The 6,000-nt window shown below is 44.2% G+C and overlaps 1 long non-coding RNA gene across 1 annotated transcript in view; it reads right to left on the bottom strand.

Annotated features, from left to right (window-relative positions):
• Positions 1 to 1,848: 1,848 nt before the first annotated feature.
• Positions 1,849 to 6,000, bottom strand: part of LOC140911389 (uncharacterized) — a 96,691-nt gene continuing 92,539 nt past the window's right edge. Inside the window, exon 3 of the long non-coding RNA XR_012158932.1 lies at positions 1,849 to 4,975. This is a non-coding gene — a long non-coding RNA (uncharacterized lncRNA). The remainder of the gene's footprint in view (positions 4,976 to 6,000) is intronic.

The following is a 6,000-nucleotide window of genomic DNA, read 5'->3' as shown; positions in this document are numbered from 1 at the left end:
ACTATCTTTCACAGCAATAGTGACACTAGCTCTGGTATGCTAGCCAGATTTCATTTTGGGTCATTGAAGCTACAGGGAAATTTACAATGAAATTTAATATTATTCTTCCACTGCCATCTTAACGTGTAACATTAGTAGGAGAATTGGTAGGTAAGATTCCCCAGGAAACACATCTAATGAGGGGGAGTTCAGGAGACCTGGCAGTTTTTAAGAGCTTGCTCTTGTGCCCTTTATAATGTCTGTCTGAATGTGTAGGCAGAGGTGGCTATACGTGTTCTCCCTACTCCTCCCTCCCCCTCGACTGCTGCAAGCACTGTGCTGCCTTTGCGGGGCTTGCTCTGCTTGGCCTACCGGTGGGGGCTGGGGCGGGGGTGTTTCTGTCCTCCTCCCTCCCAACATGTTTCCAGCTCACTCAGTTCCTTTCCCTGGCAGCTGGGCCCTGGGCAGGGAATGGAGGGGGCAGAACGGAGCCACTTCTGACACCGGCTGAGGGTGGCCACTCTGCGTCCCTGCCTCTGTGCAGCACAGCGTCTGCCTGAGAGAGAGCCCAGCTCGGGAGCGCAGGTGTAGGAACTAGGGGTGCTGGGGGTGCTGCCACACCGCAAGGCTTGAAGTGGTTTCCATTATATATAGGGTTTAGAGTTTGATTCAAGGGCACTCAGCATCCTCACTAGGAGCGGCTCTACCAATTTTGCCGCCCAGAGCTGCCACCAAATTGCCACTGCGGGACATGGACTGCTGCTCCATTCTCACTGCCACCCCAAGCACCTGCTTGGAAAGCTGGTGCCCGGAGCCGGCCCTGATCCTCACTATACAAATTGTTCCAGTGCCCCTGTTGGGGATGCGGCAGCAGCCCATCCCCTCTGCTCTGTACTGGGGCCCAGCTGCTGGGGAGCGGGGCCAAGAAACTTAGATGACTATCGAGGTCCTTTCCAGGCCAGCATTTCTGATTCTTTGATTGCCATGTACTGTTACATAAAAATACAGTGTGGTATGTGAGTGGTGGTGGAGGTCTAAGGTGACCATCCATCCCATTGTGGCCGTGACAGTCCCTTTTTTAAGCCCTATCCCAGCCAGTCAGATTTTTTTGGCAAAAGTGCGGTGCAGATAAGTGTGTGTGTGGTGGGGGTTACAATGCCAGCCCCACGTGGGGGTTGGGCAGGGCAAGTAGCGATGCCAGTCCCGCGCTGAAGGCAGGGCTCAGGCAAGAGGCTTGGGCCAGCTGGGGAGTGGAGGGGCTCGGTGAGCAGCTCGGGCTGAGGCAGGGCAGCCCTTGAGCTAACTCCACATGATGTCCCGTTTTCCCTTTGGGAAATATGGGGGATAGATTCCTGAAAAGCTATTGGGGAGCTTTTGGCATGAAAGGAACTAAATCTAAGCTTTTAAGAGGCATAGAAGTATCTCCCCTTTCTACCCCACCACAAACTGGAATTCCACTGAGCCCAATGCACTGTGATGATTAATGGCGTGGCAGATTTGAAATTTGGAACACAAACAATTATTCTCCTCACACTCAACTTGGAGTTTGGCCTCACCATTACTGCCAAGAATCACTACATAATTTTTAATTGTTTTTTTTTTTTAATGTGAGGAGGGAAAGGAAACATGGGGAAACTTACCAAGCATCCTTGTTTGGCAATTCTACAGGCTTCATAGATCCTTTTGAGAGAAGGATGAGTACTGTATTTTAGCTGAGAAAGAACTAGTAATGCAAAAGTGAATCCCCGCCTAATGTGGTGGCATATTACAATAAAGTAATAGGCAGCATAATAACCAATGAGCAAAACCCATACAAGGAATCTTGCCGACTTCATAAATCCTGACAGCAGAGCTTGAGGTTTTCACCACAATCCAAGATGGATTTCCCTATGTTACACTGGTTTATGTTTAAAAGTGGCAAACCTAAGGTTAGCATGTTCCTTTTGGAAACGTGTGTATTCTGTATTTCAAAAAAGCTATAGAAGTACCAATGGCTTTCTGATCTAGCTGTGCTGTTCTGTTTTGTTACCTGCAGTAACATCAAATATTTTCATAATGTTCTTAAAGCCTAACCTGTAATTGAATGGTTGTTCTCGTACAGCTCATAGTAACAGTACCACCATTGCCGTGTTTACTTATCTTATTATTGTAACTGAGACTCTAACCTTCCAGATGTAAGCTGTGAGGCACACGTTCTTAGAACATCAAGCCTGTTAATTGTCTCTTTTCAGAACTCTCTACCCTCACCTGAAAACCAATTACATTCAACTGAAGACGTTACTTTTTGCTATGGCAGGACTCTGAAGTATGGCAAGTATTGAAATATTCTTTACTGATTCATCATATCTCTGAAGCGGATACTCCCTGCATGTAGATTGATCCAGCAAGTCTATGGTTCTACATTTCTTGGAGATTTGGGCTTTTAAATATGACCTTTGAGTAGTCAGAGTGCCACTGCCACGTGAACCACTAGCTGGATAAAACATTTTTCTGTGTATGGAAAGGTTTGCTCCTGAAAGTTGTTCTCATGCTCAAAGTAGGTCATGTGAAGTGTATGTGATTATAATAAGATTGCTGGAATGCCATCCAGTAGCCATTGGCCTAGCTACAGTTGGGATACAGCTAGCCTGATTGGAATAAAGCCTCTTTCCTCTGCTTATATTTTATTAATTGTAAGGGAATGGGGATCATATGGGAATAATATGAGTCTTGCTGTCACAGAGCAGTGGTCTCTAAAAGAGACAACACAATGAAATACTGAGAGCTGCTCAAATTTGTTGTGCATAATATTCACTATGATTTAACGCTTTCTGTTCAAAAATCACTTTTGAATCTGTCCTGATTTCTGCAAACGTTTGAGTTATTGATAAGTATTTGCTGAGTAGCTTGTTAATCAAGTTTAGCCTGTGGGTTGGTCACAGGTCTGGATCAGCCAATGCTGCCAAACCAGCAGCTGCAGTGGCCCCTCATCAGTGCCAGAATGTTTGCAACTTTATGCTCCAGTTCCACATGGTGTGCAGTACAAACTGCTTCGTACTAGCTGAGAGATCTACAGGGAATGTAGCTTGAGCCTTTGGAGACACAGGATGTCTCACCCTTCATTTTCATTTTTGGCTAGGGTACATTGCAGGTCCTTCTTGTATAACAGGAATTCTCCATCTCTCCACAAATTCAGGTCATTTCAGTTCTGGAAGTGTTCTTCTCTTGCCCCTGCAGCATTAACCCCCCTGCAGTTTGCATTGCAGAAGTAATGGGGGACAAGTGGAAGGAGAAAGCCACACGCTGAATCTTGGGCTTTTCAGATGTGGACTCCAATCAAATGCCTTTGCAGGAGGCCCAGATTTGTTAAAGCCCATGAATTATTTAATTCAACCATTCGCTCTTTATGGAGTGTGATTGATCACCTCAGTCACATGGTATTGTTTCTGCTCCCTGCCTTAATGACAACCTTTCGAAAAAGGAGATGAACAAATAATGACTATGCAGTCATGAACACGGTGTCTTCTGGTTTGAATCTTCAGATGAATAATCATTTATGCTTAAACAATGAAACATCTAGGATTCATAAACACTCATGAATCCCAAGCATTCCTCACAAACCATGAATATTAGAACATATCAAATAACAGTGAACCCAGTCTGCCACTCTGTTTACTGTGAATCACTTTTTCCTTTTTTTGACCAGTTCTAGTTACAGCCCCACACTAACACGGTTAAGCTAATGAAATACATTAAATAAAGTTTTCCCTTTTTGTAACTAACTTGTGTTTAACTCTAGCCCTGAACTATTCTTAACAGTCTGAACTCCTGAAGGGGAAACAATTGGCAACTGGCAGCTCTTAAAAATAAGGAGTCTTTGTCCGTAGACCACGTACAATGTCCGTAGTCTCTGAAAGTATAAATGCTACAGAAGTGAGTAATTCATTCACACATCAACTCAGATGGAAACTTTCTGGACTGTGATACGTTAAAAATAGATATGGGGCTACATCCTCAGCTGCCATAGAGCAGTGCTCATGAAAGCTGAGTGTGAGAGTTCAAAGCTACCTTTGCATCCAACTTTGTGTGCCATAGTTTTGGGCTCAGCTGTGTGTTGGGATAGCTCCCTAGTGTAATTTAGAGCAGCCAAATGGCTGCTGTAATCTGTGCTGGCTGCCAACAGCCCCAACAAGCTGCATCAATTTTCAAGGACTGCAAAGGAACTCTGGCCTGGCCCCCAATAGCATTTGGCTATTCACCCTACACTGTTGAGGGAGGATGATGTGTAGATACCACTATGAAATATTTCGTAATGTCACTGTAAATGCTTAGCATTGCAGTGTTGCTTTTTTAAGCCCTGGGGATTCTGTTGCCAGAAACAATTGACTTAATAATAACCAGGCATCTGCTTTGAGCTAAAACCACAATACATAATCACAGATTCTGCCTGGCCCTTATACAGATGCACAGTATGGGGAGGACAGAGAGAATCTAGTCTCTGCACTCAAGAATGGATCAGTCCTGCATTCCCCTATATCCTGTATGTGTATGATGCTATGAAGATGACAGGGTGGAGGTAGTCATGGTTCCACTCCTCATTGCTTTAGCCAAGGAGCTAACTTCAGGCAAAATGAACCTTAAGTTACTTTTACTTCCTTTTCACTCAGTGTGGCCTGAAGGAATGGCTATCTGACTATAGATCCCACTTGCCGAGAAAAGAGGAGCAGTAGATCTGAGAGTAGATATCTCTTCACATTAGTGGCATTTTGGTACTTTTGTGGACATACTGTAAAGGAGGTATTTGTTTTGGGACAGTCTCCATTAGCCTTAGGATATGTCTGGTGGCCCTCCTTCAGTTTCTGGTATTCCCCCACCGTTCTCTGCATCAGCCTCCAGAGGTCTCATCTGTCATGTATAATATCCTTTTTTTCCATACTTCCCTTATTGTGGCTAAGAGACTAGGTAGATCTTGTTGCATGTGTGGCTTTTTTGCAGGGGCTCACTCTAGTACTCCATCCTGTAAAAGAGGCATCAGAAATTAGTGACTTTTTCATCAGCAATTCTGTTTCCTGTGTCATAAAATTAGGCTATCTCCTCTGAGCATCAATAAAAGCCTCCATGTGGCTGTAGGTTCATCCTATACCTTGCTGGTAGATTATCCACAGAGGATGTGGAAGCAAAGCATGACCACCATCCAAGAGTATAAAAGAAAATAGTAACTGTAATCTGTATTCATAATGGAAAAAGAAAAGGAGGATTTGTGGCACCTTAGAGACTAACCAATTTATCTGAGCATAAGCTTTCGTGAGCTACAGCTCACTTCATCGGATGCATACTGTGGAAAGTGTAGAAGATCTTTTTATATACACACAGCATGAAAAAATACCTCCCCCCACCCCACTCTCCTGCTGGTAATAGCTTATCTAAAGTGATCACTCTCCTTACAATGTGTGTGATGATCAAGGTGGGCCATTTCCAGCACAAATCCAGGGTTTAACAAGAAAATCTGAGGAAGGGAGGTGAGGGGGGTAGGAAAAAACAAGGGGAAATAGGTTACCTTGCATAATGACTTAGCCACTCCCAGTCTCTATTCAAGCCTAAGTTAATTGTATCCAATTTGCAAATGAATGCCAATTCAACAGTCTCTCACTAGAGTCTGGATTTGAAGTTTTTTTGTTGTAATATCGCAACTTTCATGTATGTAATCGCGTGACCAGAGAGATTGAAGTGTTCTCCGACTGGTTTATGAATGTCATAATTCTTGACATCTGATTTGTGTCCATTTATTCTTTTACGTAGAGACTGTCCAGTTTGACCAATGTACACGGCAGAGGGGCATTGCTGGCACATGATGGCATATATCACATTGGTGGATGTGCAGGTGAACAAGCCGCTGATAGTGTGGCTGATGTTATTAGGCCCTGTGATGGTGTCCCCTGAATAGATATGTGGGCACAGTAGGCAACAGGCTTTGTTGCAAGGATAGGTTCCTGGGTTAGTGGTTCTGTTGTGTAGTATGTGGTTGCAGGTGAGTATTTGCTT

Source organism: Lepidochelys kempii, chromosome 5 (genome assembly GCF_965140265.1).
Source record: "Lepidochelys kempii isolate rLepKem1 chromosome 5, rLepKem1.hap2, whole genome shotgun sequence".
NCBI classification, from domain to species: domain Eukaryota; kingdom Metazoa; phylum Chordata; order Testudines; family Cheloniidae; genus Lepidochelys; species Lepidochelys kempii.
The sequence above is the reverse complement of the archived record's forward strand: the minus strand, read 5'-3'. Positions and strand labels throughout refer to the sequence as shown.